The 14,131-nt window shown below is 32.8% G+C and overlaps 1 long non-coding RNA gene, 1 other non-coding gene and 1 pseudogene across 2 annotated transcripts; 1 reads left to right on the top strand and 2 right to left on the bottom strand.

Moving 5' to 3' along the window:
* The first annotated feature begins 1,503 nt into the window (after nucleotides 1–1,503).
* TRNAA-CGC lies at nucleotides 1,504–1,576 on the top strand. The gene has a single exon. It is a non-coding gene; the product is annotated as a tRNA-Ala (tRNA).
* Nucleotides 1,577–1,865: 289 nt separating this feature from the next.
* LOC121777699 lies at nucleotides 1,866–6,736 on the bottom strand (annotated as a pseudogene).
* Nucleotides 6,737–9,611: 2,875 nt separating this feature from the next.
* On the bottom strand, nucleotides 9,612–10,561 carry LOC121776463. Its single transcript, XR_006045297.1, has 2 exons — nucleotides 10,451–10,561; nucleotides 9,612–10,355 (listed from the first exon to the last, which is right to left on the bottom strand). It is a non-coding gene; the product is annotated as an uncharacterized LOC121776463 (long non-coding RNA).
* Between the last annotated feature and the right edge of the window lie 3,570 nt (nucleotides 10,562–14,131).

Raw genomic sequence — 14,131 nt, 5'->3', positions numbered from 1 at the left:
GTTTTGAATCAAACGATTGCTTGTTGCGATAAACTCCAAACCCGTTGTGAGTAATTTTATCACATTATGCTTGCTTATTCATTTAAGATATTACTCCCTCAATCCACTTTAATTCCAGCACGAGTTTTAATAAATGTAAAGGAAAGTAAGTTTAAAATGTTTGTGGAGTATAAGTATTAGTTTGGGTTTTTTCTTTTTTTTGTTCTAGAATGAAACTTAGATTCCGTGTTTGTACTGAACTTTTTTTTATTCCGTATTTGGGAGAGATGCATGACCCTCATGCGTCTCCTTTTAATCCCTTTAATGAAACGCATGACGATTATGTGTCTTTGTGCAAATCACCCGGTCGGGTGTTTTGCCACATGCAATCCCACAATTTGAAAAAATTGAGAGACGCATGTCCCTCATGCGTCTCTCACAAAGACGCATAATCGTCATGCGTTTCATTAAAAGGAGACGCATGAGGGTCATGCGTCTCTCCCAAACACGGAATAAAAAAAAGTTCAGTACAAACACGGAATCTAAGTTTCATTCTAGAACAAAAATAGAAAAAAACCGTGTTAGTTTTACGGTAAAAAGTGAAAGTGAACAATTAATGGGTGACAGAGTGAGTATGTTTTATAAGCATCCAATGGCTAAAAGCAAACAAATCTAACTCCAAAATCACTTTTGCCTCGTCTTGTATGATCGTTGTTTATATGCTTGGTACATGCAAACAAAGTTCAAACACCAAGAATGTGAAAATTATGAATTTGGGGCTTGCTCGAGTGAAGTGATCGTGAACGAGACCCAAATTCCATTAAATTGATCGATAAAAGTTGATTGTACTTCGCATTTCCCTAGTTCCTTTTGAATCCTAGAGTGCATTGTGTCGGAAAGTGACTTACTCGATCGCGATGTAAATCGCAGTGGTAATCCTTAGAAGTGACTTCTGTGTGGCATGGCGTTGGAGTAGCGGCTTGAGGCTCGACCGTATATAAGAATCGTAGCCATTCACGATGAATGAGTGGGCGTGCTGGTGTCGAACTACGAAGCATCTAGCGAACGGTCAGAGGCAGTGTGAGATTAGGGCACAACCTAGTTCACATCGAGACACAACAATGTCGATGACTCGTAATCACACTCAGCGCATAAATGGTGAGAATGACCGAGACTCCTAGTCGCGGAGGACTAAAATGAAAAAACTGGACTCCATTTGAGGACGGATGAAGTATAACCCAATAAGGAATCAGGTTGAATGGTTTAACCCAGTAATAAAATCGTAGGTTACAAGTTTCAATTGCAAGCCCATGCACACCGCTATTCTAGACCTGCTCACAGTTCAAAAACCTTACTGAAACGAGCCCCCAGTCGAGCCAATAATGAGAGAATAAATAACGCAATTTCATTTTCTCCAATATAGTTCATCGAATATTTTTCTAATTTAATTATATTCTCGCAACACTCAGATCTATCTGGATTTGTTAAGTACAAATTTTCATATCCTCCAGATATAGACAAAACGGGGGTGTAGCTCATATGGTAGAGCGCTCGCTTCGCATGCGAGAGGCACGGGGTTCGATTCCCCGCACCTCCATTTTTTACCTTGACTGGCTGCCACGTGGCTCTTCCGAATATATTATACTATGGGTTTGTCATAACTAATATCATGAGATATGAACCAAATATGATAGTACAAATTTAATCACAACCGAACACACCCCTTAGTATATGCATTTTTTGTAACGCAACAAAATTATTCACTTTCTCGAATGATTGATAAGTCAATTTACTGCAATCAAGTCAGAATTTAAGAAAACAAAACTGAGTTTCGAACTTCTCTGAAACCCCAAACCTCTGTTTCTGCAAAGAAAAAGAAGCAATACTGGAGTGCAAACATACTATATAAATTATACTACAATAAAACTGGAGTGGACGTATTACCTAAAAATCTGTTGATCGTACAAAGAATAATTGTTGCACCAAGAATGAAATCGCTATATATGTTAAGAGATGGTAAAAGGCGCAACCTTTTAGCCATCAACCCTCTATTTTGACCATGCTACTGAATCGATCTCTGCCTCAGCAGCTCTGTACAGTTCCAGTCTCTTAGCTAGGGAGAGGCGTCGTTGCATGATAGCCGGATCCTCATCCACCAATTTTCCCAACTGCTTTCCCTGTTCACCCAAGTACTTTAAGTGAAGTTTTCGTTTTTCAGAAAACAAAATGGATCACATTTTAGATGATCCTGACAATTCACTTCATTTTCTATTTATATTTCAGAGAATCCTAACCAAAAAGCATTATGTTTTTTTTTGGGGTGTGTGTGAGGGGTTTACCTCTTTTTTGCCTAAATCAGTGAAGAAGTGATCAAGCAAGCTCCGTTTTGCCTCACGGACTTGGCAATATACGATAGACTTTGGAATGGAGTTTCTCAAGCTCCCACATACCATATTGACATAAGACAGCACAGTTGTTCCTGATACATTAGATAAAAGAACGCTGTTAAAATTTGAACATGCTTAAGTCACTAAGAGGTTATTCTCACTCACCAATTCTGCAAAGATATGAATCATTGTATCTGTCGAAGATTGAGTGAGTCGGATTGCCACCCTTCTCGACATCCTGAGGAAGCTTCCAGAAGAAATCTACAGTTAAGTAACTATTTTCCATCTCTACGAGCTGTAGAGTTGCTTTCCTGCTCTCTTCCTTCATCCTATCTAATGATTCAATAGCAGCATTCCCCACCTCCACTCTGAGAGAGGGGTATTGCTTTAGCTCCTGTGAAGAACAGACCAAGTGATTCTATCGTAAGACTAATTTCTATTTATGAATTATGAAGGAGAAGGAAAAGATTGAAGAAGATTATTGTGGCAAGACGCTTGTAACTTTGTATAATTATATAAGAGCCAATTGTAACATTCTACAATGAAGTTGGAAGACTTACTACGGTCTCATTAATAGCCTTGTGAACTAGTTCCGTGAGTATTCCATGAACCTTAAAGTAAGAAAAGAATGACAGAATTATATGAGCACTGTACGGTTATCTGCTTCAGACAAAAATACATTGTAACAAATACTAGATGGTAAGACTTAGTTATCCAAAGACAATATAAGTTAGATAGATATATGACTTTTTAGCACGAAGATATATATTTTAAAAAAATACATAGAAAAATCCATCTATAAAGCTAGGAACATCAATGAAATCTGGGTATAGATAATCTGTAGTTAAAATGCATACCGCATCAACAGCAGCTTCAGCAGGACCTTTAATGGTGATCAAGGCAGTTTCAATGAGACGGCGATAACCTTGCTCGGGTGCTATAAGATGAGGTTGATACCCATCAGCTTGAGTGATTAACTTGCGTACATTTTCCATGGCAAGATGCTTATCAAACTGCAAGCGCTTCAAGTCCGCTGGCAGTTGGTTATCAAAAACATTGTATATTTTATCACCACCAGGTCGACTGCAAAAATAATGCATGACATGAAAAAAAAATTACAAAGCAATAAAAGCATCTGGCAATGCATGCTAATGAGGACAAGTAGATACATACACTCCATCAAGATGCTCTTTAAATATTCCATCAAATGTACGGCAGATTTCCATGATCATGTACAATTTTCCCTGCAATGCAGTCAATATATATAAAAATTTAGGCCATCAAGGGGGACCAGAAATCATTAAAATTAAAGAATATTGCTCGGTTGCCCCCTACTTTAAAGGAAAATACAAGATTGATCCTACATGAAAATTATTTACAGAAAGGATCACAAAGGTCTACTAAAAAAGCTTTATCGTGATACATTAATGGCAATAATTGTACATATCTAAATGTAATAAGGTAAAAGCTTACTCCAGCATCAGTTGCAATGGGCTTTCCCAGGCGGCTCAACTCAGATTCCAGCTCAATCACAGTTTTGTTGATTAGAGACTGTAGGCCTGGAATTCGTGATTTGATGACTGCTTCCAAATGCTAGAAACAGCAGCATTAATTCAAATATTAGATGAATCTTTGTATACTTACATCTACAGCATCAGTACCCTTGTCCATAAGATCAATCTTTGTTAGAACTCCAAATGTTCTCTCCCCTGAAATATGATTAGTTGACTATCACATATCAAAACGTACTATCATAAAATTATCAGAAACTACATAATTTGGTGATTTCAATAATTTGGTTACAGGTGTAACTCACAGTCTATCCGAAAACAACAATCACATGCAAGAGAATGACACATAGTCCCCCAGTTTTATAACAGTACCAACAGATTATACCTTTTGGGTCCACTTCGCGAGAAATTTTAATTGCATCTGATGTTGCAAGATCTTGGTTGGCAGGAGAAATAACCAAAATAATGCAGTTGGGCTGATAAAAGAAATCACATAAGCACGAATCTGTCAGCAATTATTATGCCTTTCAAGTAAAACCAAGCAGGGACTAACCATATCGTGAATAATTTCAAGCCTCGGAAGAACATAAGAATATGTGCCATGAACATTCTAAAAACAGAGAAATCAAATGATCAAAAAATGAAAAGATTGACAATACCTTTTCAATGTAAGACCTGACCATGTTCTCAATATCCATAACAATGCTATCTGGCTGACCATCTATGAAAAACAAACAAATAACCATTTTGTCAAAATTGAAAGGTTGTTACGCACTTACCTAGAACTAACAGTAGCTATAACAAAAGAAAGAAGAAACATGAAAACAGAAAACTCACCAACAGCCACCTTTGTAGGTCCAGGAAGATCAATCAAAGTTAGATTTACCACTGCAATCACAAAACTTATCAAACTTAATTTTTGCTTTCTGAACATTAGATTAGAATAAGAAATCACATCTGATTCTTATTTAGATAAACTTTATTTAGAGTCTTAGAGGAAAACAGATATAGGATTGTAAGGAAGTAGAATAAGAGCTGCTGCATACTTCTTCTCAAAACTAATAAAGTATGAAATCAGCAGCCATAGCTGCTATTTTTGAAACTCGTACATAGACAACATGACAAATAATCAAGATCAACTCAACTTACCATTTGGTGAATAAATGCTAAGATATATTGGGACAGTGGAAATTTGATTAGAACGTCCAGTCTCTCTGTCAGTTTCATCAGCAATCTCCTTTCTCACAGCAGCTGTGCAAAATATGACAAAGATCAAGCAAAAACCAGAAATGTTAGGCTTTCGGAGAGATGTATGCAAGAAACAATTGTATAAGAAGTGTGGAACAAAGGAAAGAGAGGGAGAAGGGTGGGTTAGTATAAATCCATTAGAGTTTTTTTAGTTCAGTGGTTTTTATTGGTTTGTAAAAACTATTGTATTGGAACAACTAAAGAGAAGTATGAACACTCATATCAGAGCAAAATGCAAAGTTCAGTACCAGTAATGAAGAAACATACCAAAATCAGTAAATCTCCTTCTAGGGAGGTGTCCAAATTCCGCATATTCTCTACCTTCATCAAGCCGATGAAGCTGCAGAACAAGAGGGCGTCGAGTGACAATACCTGTTTGTATCAAAGCCATTCACGTGTCAAAAATGGAAGTAATTTCATGATTATTATTACTATAAAAATGAAATCCCAAACATTACCAGATCCACGAGGCAAAAAAGTCTTTCCCGACAACACTTTCAAGTACTGAAGACTTTCCAGAACTCTACAACATTTGGATCAAATCAGCCAAATATGCAAATGAGCAAGTTAAGAAAGTAAAAATAAAATATAAATGATGAGGTGCAATTGATTTGTAGCAATATCACAAGAACATCAGAAAAAATATCTGAATGCTAAAGAATCATTCAGAAAACAGCAGGGACAAAATCTTAATTGAGCTATAATGTATATGAATCATCATCAGAAATGTTCAAAACAATATGGCTATACATTTTCTTGAAGAAAATCACATAAACTCGAACTACCAAAACACATGCTGGCATTTCCGGTTAATTTTCTATGCAAATTTCTCTCCAAAAAGTTTGGGTACGGGAAAAAGTTATTATTGTAACAATTTTCATCAAACCGTTGTATCGTTTTCCCTCTGTATATATAGAGCAATTTATGATGCAGGAAAACCGAATTTCGGGGCACTTAATCGTCTAACATTTTTCTAAAGCGCAATACAGTAAAGCCAATAGCACAACTGATATAAAATAACAACGATCAAACAAGCAGGTGAATAAACGATTTCAAATCGAAAACAGATGATAAGCAGATCCAAACTCCGATCCTCACAGAAAGCGCGTCAAATAACCGACAAATTCAACATTAACTACGATCTACAAAAACAAAATGCAGATTAACTCGAAATAAATAGACCTTATTTCCGCGCAGATCAAGACAAAAATAAAGTGTAATCGAACAGAAAAAGAAAATGGTAAAGTAAAAGTAGACAATCAAACCTGACCGCCGACGACGGCGATAGAAGGCAAGGCGTCCCAGAGAGTAGGCAGCGCGGTCTCTTCCCCGTTATCTCCGAGAGCGGTGCACGCTCTCTGCAGTCGGTTAACCAATGAAATCAGATTCTCCATATCCCCAACTCAGCTCGGAGTCAATGATCCTTGACTTGAACTGCACTTTAAAATCGCTTAGTTATGAAGCTAATTTGATAGAGGGAACAAGCTACAGGTCGATCTCGAGAGAGAGATGAAGATTAGCAGGGTGAAGAAATTGAATTTGAAAATGTACGGATTCATGAGAGTGATTGCACACGCTTTGCTTCTTTTCAAATTTCACAGGCAAACTGAGCCGTTGGACTAACGCGTCATGTAAAGAATAGTACCGAAAATTAATGAAAATATCGAATTTCAAAGTATATTATGAATTTCGGTAAAGTATGGTATAATCGCATATCAAAAAATTTCAGTACGATAACAGTATAAATTTACATACACCGTAACATACCGAATTTACGGTACACCATGCATATCCTGACATCAATATATATTGAATACAAAAAATTTATATATATTAAATATATGTATATAGAGTTGTAATCAATTTTTACCTAAACCTTAAAAACTAACTACAGTTAATTAGATACCATAGGGTTTTACGTATCTAAGGGTATGAAATTGTGTCATTTATAATATCGTAGTACTTTATTATTGCCTCCGTCCATGATTAGAAGATCCGGGTTTTTTTTTGGGTACGTCCACAAATAGAAGTTCTGGTTCATTTTTTAATGTAAATGGTAATAGGTCTCACATTTCACTAACACATTCCATACATTTTATTTAAACTAATATATACAATTGAGACTCATATTCCACTAACTTTTTCTACCACTTTTCTTAACTTTCTTAAAACACATCTTCAAAAGAAATGAGACTCCTAATGGTGGATCGTAGATGGATTGAGTGTTTAAAAGTATTAAAAGGATAATAAGAACTTTCAAATTTAAAGCATATAATCATGATGCTAATGTTGTATATTAAAAATATCAACATAATTTAATATTGATATTATACATATACTATTATATTGACATATTATGATCGATATATTGATTTCGACTGATTATCGTAATATATAAAAATTCATGAAAATATTTTACAATTTTATCATCAGAATATATGCAAATAGGATATCGTTAGAATCCATATAATTACCTTTGAATTTGATATATGTTTCGTGGAATTTTTTAAATTCAGATAGTTATATGAATTAAAAGTTGAGGTATTTTTAAAGAAAGAGAAAATAGTTAGTTATAACTAATGAATTGATATTTGATATTAATATCATTGATTGACATTTTTGTTCATCGTAATGATACTCGGGATTAAGATCATCTTCAACATTGATTTCATGATCTAATGAGTACAATTTAGTTATAGTTATCATATTAAGGATGTGTTTGCATTTACTATCACTCTATTTATAGATACATTAAATATATTCATAATATTATATTATAAAATAAATGTACTACAATATATCATACCGAAATCTGGTATGCCGTAAAATTATGGTTTATCAAACAATTTTGAGTTAAAAATATATAATAAAAAAATCATTTATAAAAATGAACCCTGAAATATTGATAAAATTTTTTGGATATCTAAAATTCCTTGAATCCCTACTCTTTCTACAAAAATAATTCAAAATTAATATTTTCATATACTCTATCTGTCTCATTAAAAATTAAACATTTTTCTTTTTAGATTGTCTCATTAAAAATAAAATATTTTTAAAATGGAAACAACATCATCTCTATTTTTATCTTTCTTTTTTACTTTACTCTCAATTCATTAACTCACAAAACAACAATGCATAAAATTTCATGGCGGAAACCAAATGTTTTATATTTATTGAGACGGAGGGAGTACGTAACTAAAATAAATATTATTATAAGATAAACAATACCACATATCATATTGTCATGAAAAGTGATCCAAACTGATGATATATGTTTTGTTTCCAGACACGACAATTTAATATAAGAAAAAGTAAATGTCAATTTTTGTCATAAACATATTGTTAAAATACGAAATTGGACCAAAACATTCACTTTTTTAAAATCGGGTCCATAACAAATAAATTTGTCGTCGATCCGGTCTTTTTTGACGATTATGTATTTTTTTACGATCAACACATATTGTTAAAATACGAAATTGGTCCAAAACATTCACTTTTTTAAAATCGGGTCCATAACAAATAAATTTGTCGCCGATCCGGTCCTTTTTGACGATTTCATCTTTTTTTACGATCAATCGCGGATTAGCGATTAGGCTTAATCTAGGATTATTAATCACCTAATTATTTTCTAATTATTTTGGCAATTATCCTCAAGTATGAACTAACATCACTGAAATATAGACGGGTCCTCAAAATAGGATTTAAAAGTAATAGTTTCATTTCACCTTTATACACACCTCACTTTGATGACGGATGCAGTATTGCTAGGCTGCATATCATTAAGAAATGTGAATTCTATATTGAAAATATTCTTTCTTGTTGGAGAAAACCAATAATGTAATAGGAAAAGCTAATGAAGTTGTGAATAAGAAGATAGCAAGTGAGACATATTTATAGGCAAAAAAACTAGAAGAGAGTATTTATGTGTTGTATAATAAATGACGAAAGTTTTTGTGTGGACAGGCTCGTGGAGAAGAAGAGCTTAACCAAGCAAGAATTCTTCGATTTAGTTGAGCTCCATGGATCCGTACAAACTATATATGCCGCCTACCTCACGGTTACAACTGCAAAATATTCTGGCATTCGAGCATTGTTTCAACATGATCAAAGGTATAATCCCACCCTCTCTGTACTCTTGGGATCATCACCCAAAATAATAGTATCAATTTGATATGTAACTTTATACACTGAAAATCATATTTCCTGAATTGGTTGATTACTAGCATCTTCGGCTTGGGTTTGTTCTTGAATTGGTAACACACAATTTGGCTGATTAAATGCCGAGCAACTCCGGCCGGCCCGAGTTTGTTCTTGAATCCGGCCAACGCTTTATATTCTCAATTGTGTTTTAGCACTTTCCAATTCTTGTTTGAATCAATATTATGATTTAACCATATTGTGATTACACAATATGTATACATAATATATTAATTATGGTAGGTAAATAATTCACTCTTTTCCAACAAATAAAACATAAGAGATCATAAGATAAAAAGACATTGGTTTTGAGTAATTAATCTTATATAATTTGATCACCAATACAATAACCTATTATTAAATGAAGTTTGAAATAAATCATAGGAGTATCGGCCTAGACAATCGATAAACATATAAACAGCGAGCCAATTCTCGATGTTGGCAAGGGTAATTGTTTACTAAGTCATCAACAATTGCAAAGTAGCAATCCCAACTCATCCTCTGGATAAGGAGATAACAACAAACATTCTCAGGGTGATGTGGAAGATTGTCGCATAGAGCTTAACAGTTGAAAATCAAATATTGAAAAAATTTTAAATAGTATCATAAAAATAATATAGTATTTGTGTTTCTTTATATATGAAAAATAAATTATTGAAAAAATTAGAATGACATTAGTATAAAAATACATAAATATTAAACAAGTCCTACATGTATAATTTGCCGTATTTAAATGAAAAAGAAAATTAAAAAGGAAGAGAAAATTAAAATTACCTAAAAAACTAGTTACAAAGAAATACTCCTATATTTCTCGTCCTCGCATCATAGGCCAAATAAGAGAGCAGCCATTGTTACTGTTGTTTGACATTAAAAGATCAAATTAAGCCCTTTTTCGCATTCAACTTTTTATTATTTAGTCTATAGCATCATTACCATATTCATACTCAAAGGGAGCGAGGAAGTAAAGGAAAGCACACCTTAATTAAAGAAGAAAATTAAGCTCCGAGCTCGAAGGCAGTAATTCTTTCAAAATCTAGGAACAAAATTAAGGTCCGATCAGTTATTAACAAAACAAAAATTACACTTGTGCTGCAGATCTGAATGGAAATTAAGGGAAGTATAACATACCCAGACGAGTTCAGTGTGTGAGACTGAGATTGAAAGCAGCTGTGTGAGATTGAGAGTGTAAGCGTGTGTGAGTGTAATGAATGGAGATGGAGATATCAATTGCAAAACTTTCCTAAATCTGCATGGAATTGGAGCATTGTGATTGGTCTACACATATAGTAATAGTAGGATTTTTTTATTATTTATCTTCTCACTCTCAACATACATATCCCATTAGGAGCATCCACAATAGTGGACGTCCTAGACGACCGGCGAGCGGGTCGTCCGTCCGGGACATCCACTATTGGGGCGGACGAGCGTGCGATGGTCGACCTCTCGCCCGTCGTCTCGTCCGCTATTGTGGGCGCTCGACGAGAGCATTTTTCATTTTTTTAATTTCAATTTCAACTCTATATATTCGGCTCGTTGCACTTCATTTCATTTGCACCAAGGACCAGCTAACGCATGCATTATCATGCACAACGATCGTCGAAAATGAAGGCCTAAAACAAAAACATATCATACCGTCAGGCCGGGGGCACTCCCCCCCCCCCCAATATCCCCAAGCAAGGGGGCGTCGCCCCCCTGAATAGCTGACCAAGCAGCAAAACCCCCGTTCGACTAGCGACAAATTATAAAGATTCAAGGCATACTAACATGTATTTTGTTTAAATTGTTGCATTGTATTATTATTTTTTATTTAATAAAATTATTATTGCACTTTCTCCGCTCGTATTCGTGTCGAAATTTTTATTCCATACGATTGTGAATTTGTAATTTTTTATTATTGTGCTTGTCCGTCGGGATGTCCTAGTGCTTGTCCGCTACTGTGCAGTGGGATGTCCTAGTGACGTGACAGAAGGTGTTTTTAGGATGTCATATTCGCAGGGATGTCTTTCGTGTTGTGGATGCTCTTACTCATACTTCTACTAATTACTCCATCTATAAATAAGATTATATACTACTATGGTCATGTTTGGTTGCCAAAATTCTTTCTGGGAAAGTAATCTGATTCCTTAAATTTTAAATTCCTGTGTTTGTTTCGGTTTTTAATCAAACTGGAAAAGTAATCAAAATCCCGAGAACAAGGAAAGTTAATACAACTTTCCAGTATTCTAAATCCTAAATTTTCTTAGGTATTCTTTTTACCAGTTTAAGGATTCTTACATATTTAAAGCAATATATTATTATATTATTATTAATTATTAATATTATTAGTAGTAGTAGTAGTATTATTAATAAAATGTTTTAAAAATAATTTAAAATTATAAACCATACTTAATTTCTGTATAAGGAATAACTATAATTAAAATTATCACAATTATAACTATGTTATCATAATATCTATATATAATTGTTATTATCATAATAATAATTAATAATTTATTAAATAATTAAAATATAATTATATAATATAAATTATATAATACTAATTACTATTTTATAAATTAATAATTAATCAATAAAATCGTAGTAAATTTTAAATTATAAAATTTATTTAATTATAATATCCGTAAATACAATAATAATAATAATAATAATAATAAATATAATATAATAAATTATCCATCGTAGTAGTAGTAGTAGTAATAATAATAATAATATTTATTATTATTATAATACTCCATGTAACTATAATTATAATTGGATTATTATATATTGTGATGGATGATCCATATTTAAATTATCCATCCTAATAATAAATATAGTAATATATAATAATAAATTATTATATATATGATGGATGATCCATATAATAATATATTGTGATGGATGATCCATATAATTATAATTGGAGTAATTATTATCATTTGTAATTAATAATTTATTGAAAATTTTATTATTATTCTTCTTTATAAATAAAATAATAGTAAGTATATTTTTAGTTTGGTGTTTAAATCAAATATAAAATTTAAAAATCTTGATATTTTTCAAACACATGGAAGTAAAGTTATTGGAAATCATATTACCGGGATTCATTTTCCAGGAATCATTTTACTTGTCAACTTTACTTTCCCGCCAACCAAACATGACCTATAATTAAACTGAGATTAAAACTTCTAATAAAAAGCTGTTTATGTATTTAATTACCAAAAAAACTATGGAAAAATAAAAATGATCACCAGATTTTAGGTCTTCAATTAATTCATAGAGATTATTGATACTATATCTGTATTAGTATTCGAGTTTTACTTAGTCTTTAATTATTAATATAACCAATTTTGAGTTCTTTCTTAAAAAAAATAATTAATACTGCTCCATTCGATTCCACTTTAGGAGTCTCAGTTTACCATTTCGGGTGTCCCACTCTAGGAGTCTCGGTTGAAATATTTCATAAATGGTAATAAACCTCACATTCCACTAACTTTTTTTCCCCGCCGTCCCACATTAATTGTCCATTTTGCCATTTCGTCCGTCCCTCATTAATTGCCCACTTTCACTTTTTACCATAATTGGTAAGTGAGCCAGCCGCCCTGTATTCGACTAATTCATTTTATTCATATTTTATTATAAAACTAATACATAAAAGTGTAACTCATATTCCACTAACTTTTTCAACTCACTTTCCTTTACATATATTAAAACCAATGCCGGAACCAAAGTGGACAATTAATAGGAGACAGAGGGAGTAATTTATAAAAGTAGGACCCGTATTCCATTATTTTTTTATGAGACGAAGGGAGTATTTATTACTATGGATAGATTATAGATTGTGATAAGTAATTAGTTGTTTATCATTAATTATAGATAGATTATAGATTGTGATAAGTAACTAGTTGTTTATCATTAATTTTATCCAATAATTCCTATTGCGGAGAAAATACTATCTCAACTTTTTAAAATCATCAACGTTATAATCTTTCAATTTTGAGTGAACTACATCAAAAGTCCATAACTTTTCGATTTGTGACACTGTAGGTCCCTAACAAAAAAAAAATAGCACCAAATGACCCTAATGTTAAATATAATCACGAATCATATTTGTTCGGACCAAAATACCCTTAGGCCTTAAAAGGACATTTTTGTCACTCCATTATATTGTTGACATGTGATTTCTGCCACATTTTTGTTAATAACTTCTTATGTAATTTTCTAATAAATTCTATTACTTCATACGTAATTAAAATTTTGTCATTATTTACACTTTCTATTTTTTTATAATACACATATTTATCATTATCTGCATTAACTAATATGAAAATAATAAAATGAGACCCTTTCTTCCTTATAAAACTCACTTTCAGGTATTTTTCGATGTTTTCTATTTCCACTAATTTTTATTTGTTTTTTACCCTGATTTAGATTTTATTTAGGGTTTTTGGCTTTAAAAACCAAAAACTTTCACCAAATTCCGGTTTTTCCCACGAACTATGAGATTGGTTTTTAAAACCACGAACTTTCACATCGTATGCCATTTCCCCCGACGGGTCAACGGCTAAACCCGGTTTGTCTATGTGTCAATTTAATCCTACTTGGATCCTATTTGGCAAAATACTAACTTAAACAAATAAATATTACAGAAGATAATTTAATTCAATTAAGTAAATAAATTAAACAAAAAAGACTTAAACAAAAAAGTTTTAATAGTCGTAAAGTTAGGGCTTTTGTTTCACTCATTCTTCTTCTTTATCTCTCGCATATTTGGGGATTTCCAGTCCGCCAAAACTTCGATTCTTCGATTCGCGAGGAAGGTGTGCGCAC

This window comes from Salvia splendens, chromosome 18, assembly GCF_004379255.2.
Source record: "Salvia splendens isolate huo1 chromosome 18, SspV2, whole genome shotgun sequence".
In the NCBI taxonomy this organism is placed as follows: domain Eukaryota; kingdom Viridiplantae; phylum Streptophyta; class Magnoliopsida; order Lamiales; family Lamiaceae; genus Salvia; species Salvia splendens.
The sequence above is the reverse complement of the archived record's forward strand: the minus strand, read 5'-3'. Positions and strand labels throughout refer to the sequence as shown.